This window comes from Mesocricetus auratus, unplaced genomic scaffold (assembly GCF_017639785.1).
Source record: "Mesocricetus auratus isolate SY011 unplaced genomic scaffold, BCM_Maur_2.0 Super-Scaffold_100009, whole genome shotgun sequence".
In the NCBI taxonomy this organism is placed as follows: Eukaryota; Metazoa; Chordata; class Mammalia; order Rodentia; family Cricetidae; genus Mesocricetus; species Mesocricetus auratus.
This window is the reverse complement of record NW_024429193.1, coordinates 85,918,461-85,939,443: the sequence shown is the minus strand read 5'-3', so window position 1 is coordinate 85,939,443 and position 20,983 is coordinate 85,918,461. Positions and strand designations below refer to the sequence as shown.

At 47.2% G+C, this 20,983-nt stretch overlaps 1 protein-coding gene and 1 long non-coding RNA gene across 4 annotated transcripts in view; one reads left to right on the top strand and one right to left on the bottom strand.

Annotated features, from left to right (window-relative positions):
• LOC101844513 (IQCJ-SCHIP1 readthrough transcript protein) overlaps positions 1–20,983 on the top strand; it is a 608,362-nt gene that overhangs the window by 495,460 nt on the left and 91,919 nt on the right. The window lies entirely within an intron of this gene.
• LOC121142478 lies at positions 13,391–15,261 on the bottom strand. The gene is made up of 2 exons (XR_005879532.1): positions 14,886–15,261; positions 13,391–13,624 (listed from the first exon to the last, which is right to left on the bottom strand). It is a non-coding gene; the product is annotated as an uncharacterized LOC121142478 (long non-coding RNA).

Genomic DNA, 20,983 nt, shown 5'->3' with positions numbered 1-20,983 from the left:
GCTGCTGGTTATTAGGGTACTTGGAAAGGACAGAGACTCAGTGTTATGTTTTCCGATGGCCCAGCAGCCAGCTCTGCCTGGCGGAGTCTTCCTAGCAGTGTCCATTGCTCCTCGAGCACCCTTCCACTGTGGCCTTCATCTTGCCGTTTCCCCCTTCCACCCCCTGGCAAGTTACCTTTCTGCTGAGAACCAGTCCAAAGACCCCGAGGAAATTATTTGTGAGCTATGAGGCACCTCTAGTGACTAAGACCCTTTGCCAGGTCTCTTCATGCTCTGCTACAGGATGGGAAGGAAGGGCACCCTTCTCCCTGGCAAACATCTATGGCCAGGATCTGCCTGCTCGCAAGTGGGTTACAGGGAGAAAAAAAAGTAAGTTCTTATAGTCTCTAACCTGGGGTAACTCAACTCGATTCTGCTTCCTTCTTCTTTTGCCACAAATGGAAAGAGCTCTGTTTTCTGAAAATGTTCCAAGGGAATGAGGTAATTTATTGACAATTCCTAAAATCCCTGGCAGTGCTATTAAATTTAGATTTGAAGTTAGGGCACTTTAAAAAAAAAACACCCAAAACAAAAACAACAAGAAAACAAAAAGCAGTGCCAGGAAAGCAGTTGTGTGTGGAATGTGGGCATTTCTGATGTCACGGAAAGCAGTTGCGTGTGGAATGTGGGCATTTCTGATGTCACGGAAAGCAGTTGCGTGTGGAATGTGGGCATTTCTGATGTCACAGAAAGCAGTTGCGTGTGGAATGTGGGCATTTCTGATGTCACGGAAAGCAGTTGCGTGTGGAATGTGGGCATTTCTGATGTCACGGAAAGCAGTTGCGTGTGGAATGTGGGCATTTCTGATGTCATGGAAAGCAGTTGCGTGTGGAATGTGGGCATTTCAGATGTCACGCTCAGCAGCACGACAGTGCCTCTTGCTCCTCTTTCCCACTCAGAGAGTGTCGTGTTCAGTTATTTCCAGAGGAAGGGTCTGAACCTCTGCGAGCCTGGCACAGTGTCTTAGACCTTAAGGCTAACCTTCCCTGCGCTAAAAATAAAACATTTATAAATAGTTTCAAGATCAGTTTAGCGCTCTGTGTTTCTTCTCATGGCCCCAGTAGTAAGTATTATCCCACTTACGAGAATTCCAGGGTTTTCCTTGTGCGGTTTTGCCAGTTTTTGGCCCATCCTGACCTGGTCTGCCCATTTATCACGGGCCTCTTCATCTTCCATCCTCATGTCCACTATTTCTACTCTAAAATTGGTTCCGTAAGGAGCGAAAGAGCAGACCATCGGGATTTTATTTTTGAACACTTGACATTATGTAACCAGTGATCCGTTAGTGTTTTTATCCATCCTGTAGGGGCTCCATCGTCTGACCCAAATAGCCATTAAAATAAGATTTTGTTCTGGAAGAAATGAGTAAGGAAGACACAGTAAGAGGAAAAATTCTCTGATTTGCTATGGAATATAGTGACTTAATTTTTATTTTTAGATTCTTAATTTTAGATTAAGAAGACAGATGTGCTGGGTGGTGGTGGCTCACGCCTTTAATCCCAACACTCAGAAGGCAGAGGCAGGCAGATCTCTGACAGTTCAAGACCAACCTGGTCTACAAGAGCTAGTTCCAGGACAACTGCCAAAGCCACAGAGAAACCCTGTCTCGAAAAACAAAAACAAAACAAACAAACAAAAAGAAGACAGAAGTGTAGTGCTGTTTGAGCCAGGACATGGGTAACCCCTCCAGAAGCTCCACTGCTCCTGAAGCTGCATTGAGTTGCCTTTTGGAAGCAATCACAACTGGACAAGAGTGGTCCATCTAAACACATCCAGACAAGTAGCCCAGGGACAGTATCTTCCAGGCGGCAGACCTCTAGTTAGGTAGTGGCAAGCTCCATCCTCTGACCCCCAGACAGGCTTTATTTGTCCGAGAAAGATATCACAATGATACGTTGCAGGATGTATTCCAGGGATAAACAGAGGCTGCTCTTCCTTGCTGACACATCAGGAGAAACCAAACCCAGATTTTTGTAAGAAATATCTCAACTACCAGTGAAACAACTTCAGGGATAAAAGGACCTGTGGCCAAGCCTTACCACTTGACTTGGATTTCCAGAACCCATGTGGTAAGAGGAAATAAGTTGTCTCTTGACTTCCACCCCTGCTCTGTCAGACATGAGCCCCCAACAAATATAATAAAATAAATACCTTAACTATCAAGCAGTGGCAAGGAACCATGAATTTACACCTATTTGTGTGTCCAGCAGCTGACTGCAGGTCTGGCTATGACTTCAGGCTGCCAGTTTGTCCTCCTACACCGCAACTGCCTGAGGTTACAGATGAGGAAACCCAAGCAAGTGACATGCTGTCCCTGAAATGGGGTAGATGGGTCAAGAAGGGTAGTTTATGAAGAGGTCTGATGAGCTTCTGGAAACAGAGATTTCAAAGAGAACCCATGCGGGAAGCTGCTCTGACCTCATGAAGGTCGTTTTCCTCTCTCTTTAGGGTTACAATAGGTAGAAATGGTGCTAGCAAGAGGAGAAAAGAGAGATGGCATGTTTCATTCTATTTTCAGGGGTACCCTATTCCTTAGCAGTTAGTTTCTTTCCTCTTCTGAGCAGTTCCCAAAGTGATTTTGCTGTTTAGATTCAGGGAGACATGCCAGTGTTCAATTTTTCATTACTATTAATAACAAAAGACGAGAGTTTTTAGAGAACACACCGTGGAATGAATGATCCTAGGCTCAGTTCTTGTATCTGTTGGAAAGTCTTCTTAGTGTGGAGAAGACTTTGTTGAAAATAAAACCATTTGTATCTTCTTTCCTTATTAGAACTTTTGGCTGTGAGTTCAGAGCCAACACAGTCAACAACTAGACAAGTTTGAGTTTTCATTTACTCTCCAAAAGTAGGAAACATTAGCATCAGCTTTCTTTCAAAACTCATTTTGGAGTAATTGTAGATATATAGGAAAGTTGCGAAGATTATACTGAAAGTTCTAAGCATTCCTCCCTTGCTTCTCCTAATGTTGCCTCCTAAACAACTGTCTATAACATCTGTCAAAACTAAGAAATGAGCAGTGGTGCATGCTATGACCTGAATTATAGATTTTATTTGAATTTGTAGTGACTTTAAAATTTTTGAAGTTATGTTAAAACTGTGTGACAAAATTCATGAACAACATAGCCTACGGTTACCCTAGCAGTCTTTATATAAGTAAAAGTTGTGCTATTGGGTAGGATTTGCTTTGTAGATGCATTTTAAGACCGGAGTTTCAGGTCTTTCCTCCAGCTAGCTGTTTTCCCTAAGCTCCTCTGGCCTGGAGCCCTGCAGCTGCTTCTGTGGAGAAGGAAGGGGCAGAAAGCAACACAGAGCCTGCCTCAGATGCCAGCGTGGAGGCTGAGGTGGAAGGATGGTGTGATCCCAAAGCATTGAGAAAAACCGGGCAACCCTGGAGGACCTGCCTCAAAAACCCAACAAAGCAAAAGCAAGAAAGTCGGTCAGACACTTGGTGGCCCCCTCTAAGCCCAGTGCAGGGAGTGAGGGATGTCAGAAAGAGTCCCCAAGCAGAGAGGCGCCCGCATGCTTACAGCGTGTTTTCTGAATGGGCCGTGGACAGTCACGGGCTGATGCTGTTCTTTGACTCTGCGGCCAGGGCACCATGTGGCACTGTAGTCTTCAAAGCTAAGTTGGGACGGGTTTTACAAATGTGCTGGGTAAAGCGTGGCAGAGTGACAGTTGAACAGACGGGTGGAGGTGGCCAAGAGGACTGAGCTAGTGATGAGACAGGTACATGTCTGGGAGATCTCACAGATTGAAAATGGCATAGACAGTGTTGAGTCTCCCGCAGACGTGGAAAGAGGAAAGAAATCGGCAAATTGGGTTGCTCTGACCAGATGGTCCGAGTTTTTTAAATTAAACCCAGAATGGGTGCTAGGCATTGTGTGTCACCAGTGGAAGGTTGTCCCAGTGACTCAGTGTAGTCTCATAAAAATGGGTTTCCTGTTTACTCACTCTTTGTCTTTGGCTGACAGGGTCAGTGAATTCTTCCCCGAGGCTTGTTAAAATTGTTCTCCTAATTACATGGTTGATGTATTGTAGATGATGCTATCACTAAGCCAACAGTTCTTTCAGCAAAACTGTTTCCCAAACCAAAATGTTTTGAGTGACTGTTTCAGCATTTGTGTTCTTTGCATTCATTATAGGCTGTTGTCCTCGGGATAGAAAAGCACGGCCACCCCCGACTGTAATGTTCAGCTCAGCTCACCTCCAGGACTCCTCCTGGAGAGGATGCCGGGGTGAAGGCCAGCACGAGTTTCCTTCCTTTCTTTTGTGTGCTGTGTGCTTCTGGTTAGTGATTACGAGTGGCTGACTCATGCTCTGGGAGCTTCCAGTTCAGCTGTGCCCCGGCAGCCCAGCCGGGTGGAAGAGCTGCTATAGGTTCAGAGGGCCGGCTGTGAGGTCCAGAGTTGCCAGAGCCAACTGCTGCGCAGCCTGAAGGAAATGAGGAGGTGGCAGTGGCCTCTCCCAGGGAGCCTTCCCTGTCCTCTGCTCCCCTTATGGCCGTGCGCCGCCCCGCACCCACCTCCTGTCCACTATGTGCTTGGTAACGGCAGAGTCTCTTAACATAAGACCCAAACAGATTGTGACGGCTGTAGGCCTGATGTCACTTAAATGGATGTTTTTAACCAAGTCATGGAATTCGGGGGCTTTGATCAGCCTTCAAGCCCACCTGGCCCAGTGCTGTCCGTGCTACAGGCAGGGACGTGACCACACAAAGCGGAAGAAGCTGGTATAAGCTGGACCTGATCCGTGAGTGCCTACACAGACCATCAGACTCAATGCCCCAGGGCGTCTGGTCCACACACCCTGGCCCTCCTCTCCTGCCTCTGTCCCCATCATGATGTTTATAGGGTGACATCAGGGACTTGGAAAGAACAGGGGCGACTGGCACCTGGAGATTCAGCCTGCTGTGCTAGTGGTGTTAGCAGCATCATTCAGACGTGGAGGTGGAGGACGAGCGCTGTCGGCACGCATGCGCGCTGTGACTTCAGCCCAGGCAGGCACAGATGAAACCCTCCATACGGAAGGGATTCTTAGCCTGCCCTGGAGCCAGACAGCAGCCCCCTCATGCCTAGTGGGGTGACAACAGGTAATAACACGGTACAGGTCTCATTTTAAATATTAATTAAAAGCGGCTTTCCAAGCATCCCCTGTCTTGTGGACTGTGTTTTTGCTTGTGTTCTAAGACTCGCGCCTCTGAGTTCTGAAGGATAAATGTGCTCAGGTGGTTCTGAATTGAAGTTCATGCTTTGAAGTTGTTCCTGAGAAGCTTTTTAGGAAAGTGTGCAGGTAGGTATTCTCTGACTGAGGGCGTCTGCCATGCATTTCCTTAGCAGATGCAGTTATGTTTTCTGCATAGCTGCATCCAATCTGGGATCACAGGCAGGGCTAGGTGGGGAGGACAGAGGGGAGGACAGAGGGCTGACTAGGGCCTGGCCCATCGTGGAGTTTCCGGTCCACAGCATAGACTGTGGTGAGGAGGAACCGAGGCCGTGAGAGGTGGGGACACAGTTACTAAATCTCACCAGGAAGCCATTTTCATGTGTTCCTAAGGGTGCGTGTGAGTGTGCATATGTGTGCGTGCCTGTGTGTGTGTGTGTGTGTTTCTCACAGGCCTGTCTACCCTCTGACACCCTTCCTACCCCCCCTCCTTTTTTTTTTTTTTGTTTAGTTTTTGGGTTTTTGAGACAAGGCTTCTCTGTGTACCCCTGGGTGTCCTGGAACTTTCTCTGTAGACCAGGGGGGGCCTGGAACTCAGAGATCAACTTGCCTCTGCCTGAGTGTCGGGATTAAAGATGTATGCTACTGCTGCCCAGAGACAAGCTAAGCTCCCTTCTAAAAATTTCAAAGCCTGGGGCAGGAATTATAAGCGAGCAAGCATGCCCCCACTGTGTGGTGTTTAATTGTAGTAACAGTAGCTGTGGTGGCTAATCTTGATTGTCAACTTGAAACCTTGGAAAGAGGGAACCTAGACTGAAGAATCGCTTCCTTGTGAGACATTTTCTTGCTTACCAACTGCTGTAATAGGCCCCGCCTACTGTGAGCAGTGCTACCCAGGCAGGTGGGTCTGGGCTGTACAGGAAAGGTAGCGAACTTGGGGATGGGAGCAGGCCAGTAAGCCATGTCCTTTGGGGGCTTCTGGTTCAAGTTCCTGCCTTGAGTTCTTACCTTGTTTCTTAAGATGTTGGATGGCAGCCTGTGAGGTGAAGTCTATCCTGTCCTTCCAAGTTGCTCTTGGTCGTGGTGTTTATCAGAGCCACAGAAAGCAAACTAGAACAGTAGCATGGCTTAGCGAGACCCGTTCATGGCCAGGGACTCATCTAGCCACTTTTCATTTGTTGTGGCTAAGGCTCACGCTGGGGCAGGGGTATAGAGTCAGTGTCTTTTCCCAGATGAGCAGATGTGGTGCCATGGAGACATACCAGTCCCTTTGTCTGCAAAGGCCACATAGGCTGCACTCTGCACACATCTGCTACAGCAAACACTTGGAAGTCAGCCACTTTCTCCACCACCAATAGCTGATGCCCTGCCCACTTAGTCTTCAGCACAGGATCTCACTGTGTTGTTCCAGATAGTCTTGACCCCAAGGTCCTCCCGCCTCAGCCTCGCAGATGCTGAGGTAATGGGCATGTGCTTAGGTAGTTTGGTTTTCTCTTTTGGTTTTTCGAGACAGGTTTCTCTATGTAGTTCTGGATGCTTTGGAACTCACTCTGAAAGCCAGGCTGGCCTTGAACTCACAGAGATCCGCCTGCCTCTGCCTCCTGAGTGCTGGGGTTAAAGGCACTCGCCACCAATGCCCGGCCAGCTTGTTTCCCTCTACATAGCTACATCTGAAATTCCGTAACCTCTTGATACTTTCTTAGGCCTATTATTTTTCTATCACAAATTTTCTCTTTTTTTACTTCCTTTTTTTCCCTTCTTTTAAATTAAAAATTTCCATTCCAATCCCAGTTCCCCCTCCCTTCTCTCCTCCTGCTCCCCCCCCTCCGCCCCCTACCTCCCATCTGCTCATCGGAGAGAGCAAGGCCTCCCCTAGGAAGTCTAGAAGTCTGTCCCATCATCTTCTTGAGGCAGGACCAAGGCACCTGTCCACCCCCCCACACACACCCCTGTCGTAAGTGGAAACCTAATTAGCTAAAATTTTATTTAAGCATAAGTGTATGTGTGTATATATGACATGCTTTTCTTCAAAGTTCTCCTAATCTCTACCTCTTTGCTTATTTCCAGTAAACCTCTAGTCCTTAGGTGTCAAAATCTCACCCTGTGTAGTGGTTTGAAGAGAGTGTAATGATGCTTAGATGTTACAAGGTGGCTGGAACGCAGTAGTCTTGATCCCGGATCCCGAGCTAGCTGTTCCCTGAAAACCCATATTCAGAATAGACCAGGGTCCCAGATGCTACCAGCAGCTGTTGGGAATCCCTGCCTGGGTTTCACTCCTCCAGCTCCAGACCCCGCCCCCCTTAGAAAGTCAGCCAAGGGTGAGCTCCTCCCCTGGAGCTGATCAAGACCTTGCTTACAGGGTGTTTAAGACCAGGTCGCCAGACCTGCCATGTGGTTTCTTTCCTGACTTTCTGAGAGTCACCTGGGAGTTGCCTTGCTCTGTTTATTAAATCTGGGTTTATTAATTGGGTCTGATTTGGCTTTTGTATGGGCAGAGGAACCCAATAACAGGGGATCCAGTGCTTATCAGCAGCCTGGAGATTATGGGGTCTGTCTCAGAGACCTTGCCACTTGGAGGGTGTCACCCAAAGAGTTCACGTCTTCCATTGGTTTACTTAGTCATTTAGTGCTGGGTACTAAGGAGATGAGCTGATTGTTCCCTCCACACGCATGGCTCATCCTGGGAGAAGATGATAGCATTAAACAAAGGCACTGAGCAAGTTCTCAGTCATTAAGCATCTGAAGTAAGTGCTTTGAGGGTGAGGTACTCAGGTAGAGTTTGGAGGTTTGCTGAGCTGAATGAAGAAACTGCTGAGGGGACCACCTGGATGGAGACCTGGGGAAAGAGGGACCTGGGGCAGAGGGATTTCACAGACGTTTCTGAAAACTGAAGCCAGGAAGACCCTGACCCAAACTAGCAAACTCAACCCAACGTCCAAGTCAATTACTCATGCTCAGAACTTTCTTCCACTCCTAAAAGCATGCACAACAGAGTAGCCTTGCAGCTTCCCTAGGGTTGATTTAAACATTTTCACGCCTCAAAAAGTATTGTAAGAGCTTAGGAGACGGCTCAGAGGGTTAAAGCACTTGCCGCACAAAACTGAGGAATGAAATTCCAATCTCCCGCATCCACCGAAAACCTGGAAGGGCATGCCAGCTTTCCTGGAATTCCAGTGTGCCCCTGGAAGCAGAGACAGGGAACCCCCTAGCGTTTGTATAGCCAGACTAACAAGCTTCAAGTTGACCAAGAGGCCCTGCCTCAATATATAGAGAGTGACTGAGGGAGACATCTAATATCAGCTTCCATATGCACACGCCTGTGCACACACACGTGCATATGCATACAAGAACACACTATATACACATATGTATGCAAAAAAGCTTACTGGCATGACTGAGGATGTATGCAGAATAGACCACGGATCCTAGATGCTACAGGTAGCCTGGAGGTTATGGGGCCTGTCTGTGAACCCTTGCTGCTTGGAGGTGTCACTGCTCACTCTCCTCCTCCCAGGGATCCTGAGACTACTTTCAGCAACGGTTTCATCTGTAGCAGTATGTCTAACAATGGTGGTAGAATGCTCTCCTGCATACAAGAAGCAGACGAGAAACCCTGGGCTCCACCCCAGCACCACCAAAACTGAGCTTAGTGGCACATTCCTGTGTGTGGTTCCAGCACTGGGATTAATGGCACATTCCTGTGTGTGGTTCCAGCACTGGGAAGGTAGAGGCAGGAAGGTTAGGAACCCAAGTTTGTTCCTTGGTTACACAGCAAATCCGAGGCCAGCCTGGGCTACATGAGATCCTGTCTCCAAACCAAACAACCCCACCACATCTTTTTTTAATAATCATGGATCTTGAAATGCCATTTCTTTGTGCTTAGACAGGTGTGGTGTTGTAGGGAATGGTGTCTTAGGGAGCTAAGTGGAAAGCAGCTGTTTGAATTTAGTAGTAACTTAATGCTTAATTTTCAAGCCTCATGAGCTTCTTGAGTATTTTGGTTTAAGGGGATGGCATATTTGTGGGGGCTTCTGCGGTTCTCCTGGATGTTATGAGGTAGGACCACGTTAACACAGAAGTCCCGGCATTTTTCCTCGTATGTTATTGCAGATTCACCTGATAGTTACACCAATAAGACATGGGGTAGAAATGTTAATAGTTACCTATAGGTTAGGACACTCGCTATGTGAACGCTTCCCACCCATTCCTTCTGGAACGCACCATGTGTGACTGGAGATGCAGGAGAGGCCCTTCCTTCCCCAGCCCAACCATTGGGATTGCAGTGGCTGGATTTGGGAATCTGGGTTTGGAGTGCAGGGTAATTACTCTGTCAGAGCATGACCAGTGAATGTAACAAGCTAGGTAAAGGAGAATACCCGCCCCTCCCCACCTGCAATGCAAAGCTGTTGAATGTCAAATCGGGTTTGCAACTTGGAAGTGAAAACGTTTCCCTCCACTTGTCCTCTGGTGGAGCAGGCTCACACCTGTTCATTCAGCTGTTCGTTAGTGAAACGATGCAGATGCGAGAGAAACTGCCTTGGACGGTCAGGACATTTTCAGCATTGTCTTCCCATTCCCTGGCCAGCTTTCGGGCAGACGGCCCGCCCACAGAGCCTGTGGCCTCTCCCTGATGTAGTAAAGTCTCTCCTACTCAGGGGAGCCACTTGCCACACAGGAAACAGGAAAGTTTTGATGGACAGAGAGAGGCTAAGGACTCCCTGTGTTCCTTTAACCAGGAGCTGGTGTTCTTTTAGATAGCTTGTGGAATGAATGGGAAAGGAAATGGCTTTGTAGCATCGAGGTTGGCTGGAGAAGATGGCTTACACATCACAGCCAAGAACAAACCTTTGTGCTGAGAACTTGGCTCTGCAGTTAAAGCGTGTGCTGTCTGCAAATTAAGACCCAAGTCCCAGTCCCTAGAACCCAAGCAGAAGGTTGGGAGGGCATGGCGGCCTGCCTACTATCTGCATGCTGGGAAATGGAAAGGGGAACCGTTTCTTGAGTAAGCTGGCCAGACTAGTCACAGGGATGGGCTCTCTAGGTTCAGTAAATGAAAGATCAAAGAACACAGAGGGACGAACGATGAACTTTAACCTCAAGGAAAGGTGAGAAACAACCTGACCTCTGGCCTTCCTGTGGCTGCCTGCTATCAACTTAGTGACTGAGCCGGCTGAGTTCTAAGGACTAGGAAAGGACTGTGAGGGATTCCTACAAGCCTCTTTCTCCACCCATAGAATTTAAAAGGTAAAATGCTTTAGAGAGTACCCCACATTCTATAAAACTTTTTAGAAATCACATAAAATAGGACTCATCTTACATGTCTGCCAGTTATTACTTAAAATACTGCAACAACAGAGCATTGTACAGACCCTCAGTTTGATCACCTATCCAAAAGGTGTAGCCATGCTTCTAGACAAACGAGAGCGTTTTTGTTTTTTCATATTAAATCCATGTTATTGGGGCACGGAATGTTTCCCTCTCCCTGCATAACTGCACAGTGATTAAATATTGACTAAGAGCCAGCATTTGACAGCCAGCAGCCTCACCCTGGTAAACGCTGATGTGTGAGGCCCAATGTAAATAAAGAACCATCCCTGCAGGGCCCAGCCTTTTTCCTTGGAAAGTGGGCAAGCCCTGAGTTATGCATGAGGTGTCAAATTCAGCTGCTCCAATAGAAGGGTGTCATTTGAGACAAGCAATTCCTTAAAAAGCAACCCAATTCTGTCAAAAGAAAATATATTTTCCTAATCAATTTGAATAATAAAGAGAATGTTAGTGAGTTTTAACTGCACGTCCAGGGTACCCACTGAATGGCACTGTTTGTGGGAACAAAAGAGCTCTCCGTCACCGGGACTGCTCTTGCTTTCAGAGACCTTGCTTGGTTGGTTTATATCAAGCAGACTGCTTGAAATCACCAGTCTTACTTCTGGGCATGAATATTTGATTGGAAACTTTCGATGCATCTTTCTGTCGTGTTTATTGTCTGTGTACTTTCTTGTTTCTGTTGTAAGTAGGTTGACCATTTAAATCACAGAAAAACAAGGTTGTGTTATCTAATTTCTTTCTTTTTTGAGATTATAATATAATTATCGAAAGTAAGTTTCTTTGCAATTATAATATAATTCCAGAAAATAAGTTTTCCTTCAGTATTTTGTCCCTGGTAATAAGGTTTATTATAAAGATCTAATAATTTTTTATTGTAGTGATTTTTTTACTGTGTACATACATTTGTGTGTGTGTGTGTGTGTGTGTGTGTGTGTGTGTGTGTGTGTGTGTGTCTTCATGTGGAAGCAAGGGTCAGCCTCTAGCAATTCTGTTTGCTGCCTGGTCAGCAAGCTCCAAGGTCCTCTTCCCATTGGTTCTAGAGATGGAAATGTTGGCACAGCACACGGTTTACAGACCAAGCTGTCTCCTCAGCTCTGTAATAAGCACCTAGAAGACTAACTTAACAGTTGTTCCTGAGAATGGTTTAAACACAGGTCTCCTTCTCAGTAAGTATAGTCATCTAAGCGTCTGTATCTTATTCCAGCAAACTTTTGTCTGAGCTGCCTGGACCACCTGTGTGGTGACAGCTGTCTGAACATCAGTACCTCTAAGGTCTCCTGAACCTTGCAAAAGCTGTATGAGAGGTGAGGTTTTGCACACCTGTAAACACTTGGAATGCAGAGGCAGGATGGTCAGCAGTGTGAAGCCACCCTGAGCTACACAGGGAGACCTTGTCTCCCGAAATCCAAAACTGGGCTCAGTAGCTCAGTGGTAGAGTGCTGCCTGGTGTATAGTGACCAAGCCTTGGGGTTGATTCTCAGAACCACAAACTTTTTAAATTGTATCTCTCAAATGATTCTATTTAGTCAAGATGGACTCTTACATACTTGAGGGGTTTGAAAAATAATATACATTATGGTATTGTTAGCATATACCTATCCAGAAATTTGTTTTTCTTAAATGTTGATGATTCCATGGCTCTTTGAAATGCCCGAGGCATGTACTGAGTGAGAATGAAAGTTGCATGAGAGTAAGTGTGGTTTAGCTCACCCTCAGTGAGAAGCACAGAGGTGAGCCCCAGAGACGGCAGTCAGTGTCTGCGCTGTTGCAGACGCCAGGCCCACAGTGAGTGAGGCCTGCCGCATATGCAGCCCTTCTCTTCGCAACGACCTCTTCATCCTTCAGAAAACCTGAAGTTTTCTTTTGGGGGGGATGGGCAATAGATTGATGTGTGTAATAAGGACAGGTTTTAAAATTTTTTTTCATTCTTGATAGTATAATTACATCATCTCCTCCCTCTTGTCCTCCCTCTAACCCCTCCCATGTACTGTCCCTCAGTCTCTTTCAAATGACCTCTTTTTCTTGTGTGTGTGTGTGTGTGTGTGTGTGTGTGTGTGTGTGTGTGTGTGTGTGTGTGTGTTCCTAAATACAACCTGCTCGGTCTGTGTAATGTTACTAGCATCTGTGTTTCCAGGACCAACCACTTGGTTCTGGATAACCAGTTGGAGTACTGGTCCCTGGGAAGATTGTTTCTCCTACTCTCAGCATTCCTGAGTTGCTTGTTTTCTTGACCGGAACAAGGATGACACTAATAGACATGCCATCCTGGGAGGAAGCTGGCGAGGACAGTTTTGAAGACAACAGAGCACTCCCAGAGGGAGGGGCAGGGGAGGGAGCGTAGCAGCCCGGCTGGTCAGCTTTGATGCTGACGGATGAGAGAAGGCCTGCCTTTGGATCTGATCCTGTGTACACTGTCAGTGAAAGGATGCAGAGAAAAGACCCATGAAGATGCCGTAACTTCCACAAAGATAACCCGTCATCATGTGACAAATCGGAAGTGACTTGTTTTTAAATTTATCTCAGAGCAGTTCGGATACGGGTTGACTGGAGGTGATTTGCTGCTGGCTTCCAACCTGCTTGTATGGCCCTGCTTGGTCTCTGTGAACGCTAAAGGCTGCCGGCCCCATCTCTACGTCTCCAGTTAGTCACCAGCCATCTCAGATGTTCCCAGGGGCCGGGTCTTTGTGTTCCTCTTTGAACCTTGGCTGACCCTGAACCACGCCTGGGCTGCTTAAGAGTCTTGTGACAGCTGTGAAATGCTAAGTGAATTGAGTGGGGATGGGTGTGTAGCCTAATAAGGGGTCTTTTCTTGTTTTCATAGTACCTTTTTAACGTGAGACTGGAAAACAGACTTAACAAAATAATTCAATGTTCTTTTTTAATTAAACAATGTGCCTCCCAAGAGAACACTTTTGACCTTGAACAAGGTTCCCGAAACCTCAGCCTAAGGACTAACAGTGTTGGCGGTGTTTGTGCAAGCTCGAGTCCTCCCTCAGGCTGGCTGCCTTCATGTGCCCACAGCACTTGGCCAGGGTCTTCTCATTTGAGCCTGAGCATGGTCAGCCAGCACTGAGAACCTGGCGTAGCTTCACAGAAACCTGATTTAGGAGGAGGAATGAGGAAAATTAACCAAGGTATGCATTTACTCCTTTTTAATCATATATAATAGATAAAATTACCGTCCTGGACTAACATAATAACCTCATCAGGATGACTTTTAGTCTGCTGAAAACAGTCTTCAAAGCCTGGTCAACCCTGCTTTTTTTTTTTTTTTTTTTTTTTTTTGCTTTTATAGCTCCTTGACCTCCAGAAACTTGCAATGTAGAAGTTGTGAATTCTGTTCTGTCAGGAAACTACATTCTTTACCTTACGTATTATGGAAGGTACTAAAATACACTGCATTTTAAGGCTGAATTCTTAATGTCACTCTTCTAGAAGAGAAATGCACTAGTAAGAATCTACCCCAAGTGTTCTTTCTGGATATTAAGCCTGACAGAAGTGACAAGATGCAGCCACCACACCAACACACGTAAAACAGCGGGGCCAGTGGCCAGGAACAAAGCTTGAGGAGGGCCTGCTGAGTGCCAAGTGTTCCCCCACTTGTAAGAAATTAAACACGGGCACACTCAACACGTCCCTGGATGTGACTTCCTGTTGGCCCGTGTGTACAATCTGGAAGATTCCTGAGGAGAGGTTTATTGTCCACAGAGATCAAGTGGAGGTGTCTTCAGGGTTGGCTCTTCTCCAAGAAGCTCTTCTCAGGGCCAAATTATCTATTAATCTTTCTCAGTGAGTTTACCAAAAATATATGGGAGTTAACTAATTGTTGAACATATGGTACTGGGAAAAAAGAAAAGAGAATAAATTCCTGCTCTTAATGTAGATTACTTTAAATCCTGGGAACTCCCTCCCAGCCCCATATTAATCATGGTCCTCCAAAGAAACAGAACAAAAGTGTGCGTGCGTGTGTGCATGTGGTGTGTGTGTGTGTGTGTGTGAGTGTGTGTGTGTGTGTGTAAGAGGAGCAGGAGAGATGGACTTTAAGGAGTTGGTTTATGAAACGGTAAGCTGCTAAGTTCAGGCCAGTAGCAAGAGTTGACGCTGTATGGTGGGGTCCTTAGCTGAGTCTTCTCTTCTGTGACCTGCATTGTCTGTTTATCAGCAGAATGGCTGAGACTGACTATTGTATGGAAAGGAATCTTCTGTAGTGAAAGTCAACTGGTTTAAATGTTAATCATCTAAAGACACCTTCACAGAGATACCTTGCCTAATGTGTGACCAAACAGTGGCGACACTTCGGCCTAGTAAAGTTGCCACAGTTACTCATCACTCCCTACCTCCCTCCCCTCCTGCACCTACCTCCAAATAACAATGTCATTTCATTTAATGACTCTTAAGCTTGAGCACACATTAAGTATCCCCTGGAACTTTTGTCAGAAGCCTGTTGTAGATGGGTCCAGGAACTCATGGTTCTAACAAGTCCTGGGTGATGCTTACACTGCTGGCCCAGGAGCCACACTTGGGGAACCACTGGTACTCTGTGATCTGGGATCTGCACTTTCGCTTCCTGGCTCAGAAACTGATTTTGCGATCAGAGGAAAGTTAGGTTTCTTTCTCTAGGCGGCCCAGGTAAATCAAGCTTACACTGCCAATGCATAAGGCATCAGTGCCAGGTTGCTGATCTGCGGTAAGACGTAAAACCGCTGCTGCCACTACATGCCTGATAGCAGCAACTTTGAGAAGGGGCGAGTGGCTCATGGTTGCCAAGGTGTGGCCCTGCTGATTGTGAGACCGCGGTGACATCGTAGAGGCAGGGGCGTGTGGAGGACATGCCTACGCTGGGCAGGAAGCAGAGTTAGCAAACTGGGGACAGGAGTGGCCTTTGAGGACACCTTCAGTGACCTACATCTCCCAGTTTAGGGGCCACCTCCAGAAGTCTCCAGAGCCTCCAAAATAGTACCAGTGGCTGAAGAGCAAGTACCCAGTACTAAGTGTGAGGCCATTTCCTATCCACACAGCAGATGCCCCCACGAGCGTGGGGGCACAGCCCATCTCGGGCAGCTCTGTAGAAGCAGAGGAGTTGGGGAGTCAGAGTCAAGGAATAGCCAAGGTTTGAGAGTTTGCCACAACCACACCTACCACGGGGAGGAAGGATCACACTCCCCATACTCAGAGAGTAGACACCTCAGGTTTTACCGTTGGGAGATGAGGCATTCCTATCTGCTCTGAAAACTCCACTCAGCACTGGAGTTCAGAGTGCTGAGAATGGAAATGCTTTTGGTGAGTCACTAAAATGCTACCTTTTACAGGAATGCATGTGTAAGCATGTTCACGTGCGCGCACGCATGTGAGGCCAGAGGCCAACGCTTTCAGTCATCCTCAGTCACTCTCCTCAGCTTTTGAGTCAGGGCCTCTCACTGACCCTGCAGTTGGCGAGTGTCTGAATTGGGCAGCCAGCAAGCTCTAAGCATCCCCGTCTCCACCTCCACGCTGCTGGGACTCTTAGGCTCACACCGCCATACCCGGCTTTGACACGGTGCTGGAATCTGAATCCAAGACCCGATGCTGGCATGGCAAGCGCTTTAATGACCAAGCCATCTCCCCAGGCCCCTGACACTTTCTTTTACTTGTGTCACACTCTGTTTTCATGGAAAGTGAACTTGGGCAGCCTGAGAGTTTGTGATGTGTGTCCTTCATATGCTGGGTTTCCTTTTGTGGTTAGAATTTAAGTGAGTGCACAGTCTTTCCTTAAAAATTGACTCCCTCTTCACTTGCTTGTTGAGAAACTCTGAGGAAATATTTGTGTGCTTTGTGTCTTCAGTGTTTGCTGTGTCTGTTTAGAAGCTCCCTGCCTCTGTTGTGTCATTTTAAGATTTTCACATTATGTGTAGGGTTTCTTTCTTTTAAATTGAAAAAAACTGTGGGACCGATGGGCTGATAGGTTCAGGGGGCAAAGGCCCATGCTGTCAAGCCTGATGACCTCACTCTGGTCCCCAGGATCCACACGGCGGAAGGAGAGAACCAGCTCTGAGTCTCTGACCTCCGCTCATCATTTGTAGGCACCCACCCAGTAAACAAGTGTAATACAAATAATAAAAAATATTCTAGCCAAATTATGCTACTAAAATCTCATGTTTAAATGATGCGTTCTGTTTTTCTTTTCAAATCCTGAAGGCCTCTTCTTCATCCTGGAAAGTCCTCCTCGTGCATAAGGACAGACCTTTAGAATGGACTCTGAGCGGTCAGGAGCAGACTGAGCCTATGCTGCCTCTCACACTTTAATTCGATTAAAGGCCACTGCCTTTAATTTCTTGTACAGATTAGTGCGTAAACAGCCTTAGAACGTAGGAACACTTGCCCTTGGAGCTGTCTCTAGGTGACATGGACAAGATAGGGACCCCAGGGCCCTGAGTGTTGGATTCACACAGGCTCAGTGATGTAGAGTGAGGGCAGTGCAGCCGTATGGTTAGTTAACTGTGTCAGCCCGGGTGCTGGCAGCAAGCAGTAGCCGTGTTAAGGATTCCACTACAAGGCCAAGTGAAGGAAGGCCGAAAGCTGAAAAAGACCCTGAGCGAGCCCAGAGACACTGGCTGCTGGAGACTCTCGGCCACTGCTGCCAGGGCCAAGGCAATCGAGGGAAAGAGACGTGAGCAGGGTTTCCTTGGAACTCTGTCACGTGATTCAGGCCTCTCCTGCAGGAGGGACAGGCAGAGCCACAGTCCGAAGGGTTGTCCTCGGCTGGCATGCCTGTGGGGGCTGCAGAGCTGTCCCCTAGGCTCTCACACCACTCAGTCTTTCCCTGGCGTCTCAGGTGGGAAGGCCTGCAGGGAGCCAGGTGGCAGCAGAGCCCGGGACACCCAGACAGTCTCAGCATCCCTGAACAGGGGTCCTGCTCCTTCTTTGGTTCCCTGCTTCCTGTGCCAGGGTTTATCAGCCATATGCTCTTAGCTGGTGAGTGACAGGAGGGTCAGAGAAAGGAGGGAAGTTGTTGGTCATTTCAGTTAATTGATCGTTCCCTAGTTTAATAATAATATTAATGATGAACAGAAAAAATGTGAATGGCAGAGACTAGAGAGCTGTGTGGTTTGTGACTTTGTCAGACACTGGGATGCCTGTAATATTCTGATCTCACTTTCATACTGACGCCTTGTCCTAATCATAACTATTCTGTCTCTGTGGTCATTTCTTTGCCTGGAGATGGGGGTTGGGGGGGAAGAGGGGAGCAGGGAGGGAGAGAGACAGACAACCGTTTTTCCTTCTAAAGATCAGAATTCCACAGTTCTCGCTTCTTTTGCTACAGTTCCTTTGCTCGTTTCTAGGGATGACAGAGCTGGTACAGATGGTGCTCTCCCTGTCTCGTATCCAGGTCTTCTCAATAAGTCTTTATTGTGATCCTGTCAGATGCTGGGCTGTACCTCAGAGAGGAGAGGAGGAGCCAGAGGACCAGGTGGAGCACTTTGCTTTGAGCCCCAGCTGCGAGGACAAACGTTAGCACACACGGTTTGCCAAAGCATGGATTGAGGTGGAACCAGCATCAGTGTGGACCATCGTAAATGTTCTGTAGTAGCACAGGGAAACTTGTTGTTAATTATGAAAGCCTGGCCTTTAGCTTGTCCCCAACTAGCTTTCATAATCTACCTTGTGTCACATGCGTGGTTACATCTGCTCTGCATCGTGTGTCTGACTTCTTCAGAGCTCACTGGAGTCTCCTCACTTCTCTTCTTCCCAGAGTTCTCTCTTTTCCGGAAATCCTTCCTATCTTCTCCTGCCTAACTATTGGCCATTCAGCCCTTTATTACACCAATCACAGCAATACATTTCCACACAGTGTACAGATATCCCCCAACGATGTCCCATCAGTGGTAATGCCTTATAATTTTTATAACCATTCACAGTTTTAGTCCTGATACTTTACTCACTATTCAATCTAGAATTTTCGTTTGCTAGAATTTTTGCCTTTCAATCACACAATGGACATTTTATCTACTTACTCATTTTTATTATTTCCATAAAGAGCATAGGGTTTGTCCTGTTCTGTTGTTTACCTTTAGAAAGGGGCTGAGGTGACAAATTGCTTTAACCATTTCTCAGGGCCTGGGGTTTGTACTGACTTACAGGTTGATGGTTTGTTCATCAGAATAGAGATGTGATGTATGCTTGGGTGGACATAGTCTGTCATGACTGCAATACTGATTCGAAATTTAAACAAGAATGTGAATTCTGGTTATAATCACGCAGAAACTTTACAACCTTAGGTAAACTATTTATTCTCTGTTTTCAATGTATATCTGTCACCTTCTTGATTCACTAATTAATGATACTGTCTACAAATAGTATACAAGGAGCTGGGGAGATGGTTCAGTAGGTGAGGACTTGAGGTCAAATCCTCAGAACCCATTTAAAAGATGTGGTGTGTGTGTGTGTCTGTGTGTGTGTGTGTCTGTGTCTGTGTGTGTGTGTGTCTGTGTGTGTGTGTGTGTGTGTCTGTGTCTGTGTGTCTGTGTGTGTGTCTGTGTGTGTGTGTGCCTGCCTGTAACCCCAGCATTGGAGGCCAGAGGCAGGCAATCCCGGGAGCTCACCAGCCAGCCAGGTAGCCTAGGTAAAATAGTGAGCTTTTGGTTTAGTAGGAGACCTGTCTCATAAGGCTGAGAGCAGTAGAGAAAGACATCCAGTGTCCTCCTTGGGACCAGTGCACACACAAATGCAAACTTAAAAAATGAGTATTATATAAATTTAACCTTGGCTCTAAAGGGCCATAAGCTACCCTAGCTTTGTCAGTGTGAGGCGGGGTTCTCAGCTGTTCCTGTATAACATGACCCTCACATGGCTTTAGCATGTTCATATGCACCCCACTATAGATTCTGATTCACGTGGGGCCCCAGCTTTATTATGTCCGTGGTGTGAACTAGCCATCAGAATCTATTTATTTCTGTGCCCTTGTCTGTCTATTGCAGCTTCTCAGATGGTTCTAACAAGCACTCAAGAGTAAAACATACCGCCTAACATATGGACAAAAGATGAAATTGTGTGCTTGGCTCTTGATGTGTGAGTGTGTGTGTGTGTGTGAGTGAATGAGTGTGTGTGTGAGTGTGTGCGTGTGTGTGGTGTGTGTGTGTGTGAATGAGTGTGTGTGAGTGAATGAGTGTGTGTGTGAGTGTGTGAGTGAGTGTGTGGTGTGTGTGCGTGTGTGTGGTGTGTGTGTGTGTGTGAGTGAATGAGTGTGTGTGAGTGTGTGAGTGTGTGTGAGTGAATGAGTGTGTGTGTGAGTGAGTGAGTGTGTGTGTGAGTGTGTGAGTGTGTGTGAGTGAGTGTGTGTGGTGTGTGTGTGTGTGTGCGTGTGTGGTGTGTGTGTGGTGTGTGTGCGTGTGTGTGAGTGTGTGTGAGTGAGTGTGTGTGGTGTGTGTGCGTGTGTGTGGTGTGTGTGTGTGAGTGTGTGAGTGTGTGTGTGTGGTGTGTGTGCGTGTGTGTGTGCGTGTGTGTGGTGTGTGTGTGTGAGTGTGTGTGAGTGAGTGTGTGTGTGAGTGTGTGAGTGTGTGTGAGAGAGTGTGTGGTGTGTGTGCGTGTGTGTGTGAGTGTGTGTGGTGTGTGTGCGTGTGTGTGTGGTGTGTGAGTGTGTGTGTGAGTGAATGAGTGTGTGTGTGAGTGTGTGAGTGTGTGAGTGAATGAGTGTGTGTGTGAGTGTGTGAGTGTGTGTGAGTGAATGAGTGTGTGTGTGAGTGTGTGAGTGTGTGTGAGTGAGTGTGTGTGAGTGAATGAGTGTGTGTGAGTGTGTGAGTGTGTGAGTGTGTGTGTGCGTGTGTGTCTGTGTGTGGTGTGTGTGTGTGTGGTGCGTGTGTGTGGTGTGTGTGTGTGTGAGTGAGTGTGTGTGTGTGCGTGTGTGTGTGTGTGTGTGTGTGTGTGTGTGTGTGTGGTCATTCTGTTGTTTATTGGAGAAGGGCAGAAGAATTCTTTTTATCACTGCTGTGACAAAATACCACAAACAAGGAGCGCATATTTATTCTCTACAGCTCCGAAGTCAGAAGTCTGAGAGGCTCTCACGGGGCCAAGGCAGCCTCTCTGAGGGATCCAGAGGTGCTGGGGCCCTCTCCAGCTTTTACAAGGTCTACATGCACTGGAGCATTGCCCTGCATTACAGCTTCGGCTGGTCTGTGCCTCCCTACCCTCCTGCATCCCTGTTAGAGAGACGTTTGTAATTATGTCAGGACCATCCAGGTTACCCAGGATAATCTTATCTCAAGACTGAACTTACTCATACCTGTGAAGTCTGCTTTGCTGCTCGAGACAGTGCAAGAAAACATGCAGCCGTAATCATGGGGTCTGAGGGCTTGGACTTAGCCGAGCTGGGGAGGGCAGGGCTCTGCTTCCTTAAGCAGGAAAACAGTCCCATCCCCCACTGTTCTTCTGTCAGTAGTACAAGGCTGAGCCAGACCCACATCCTGCTTCCTTTCCCTCCAGCA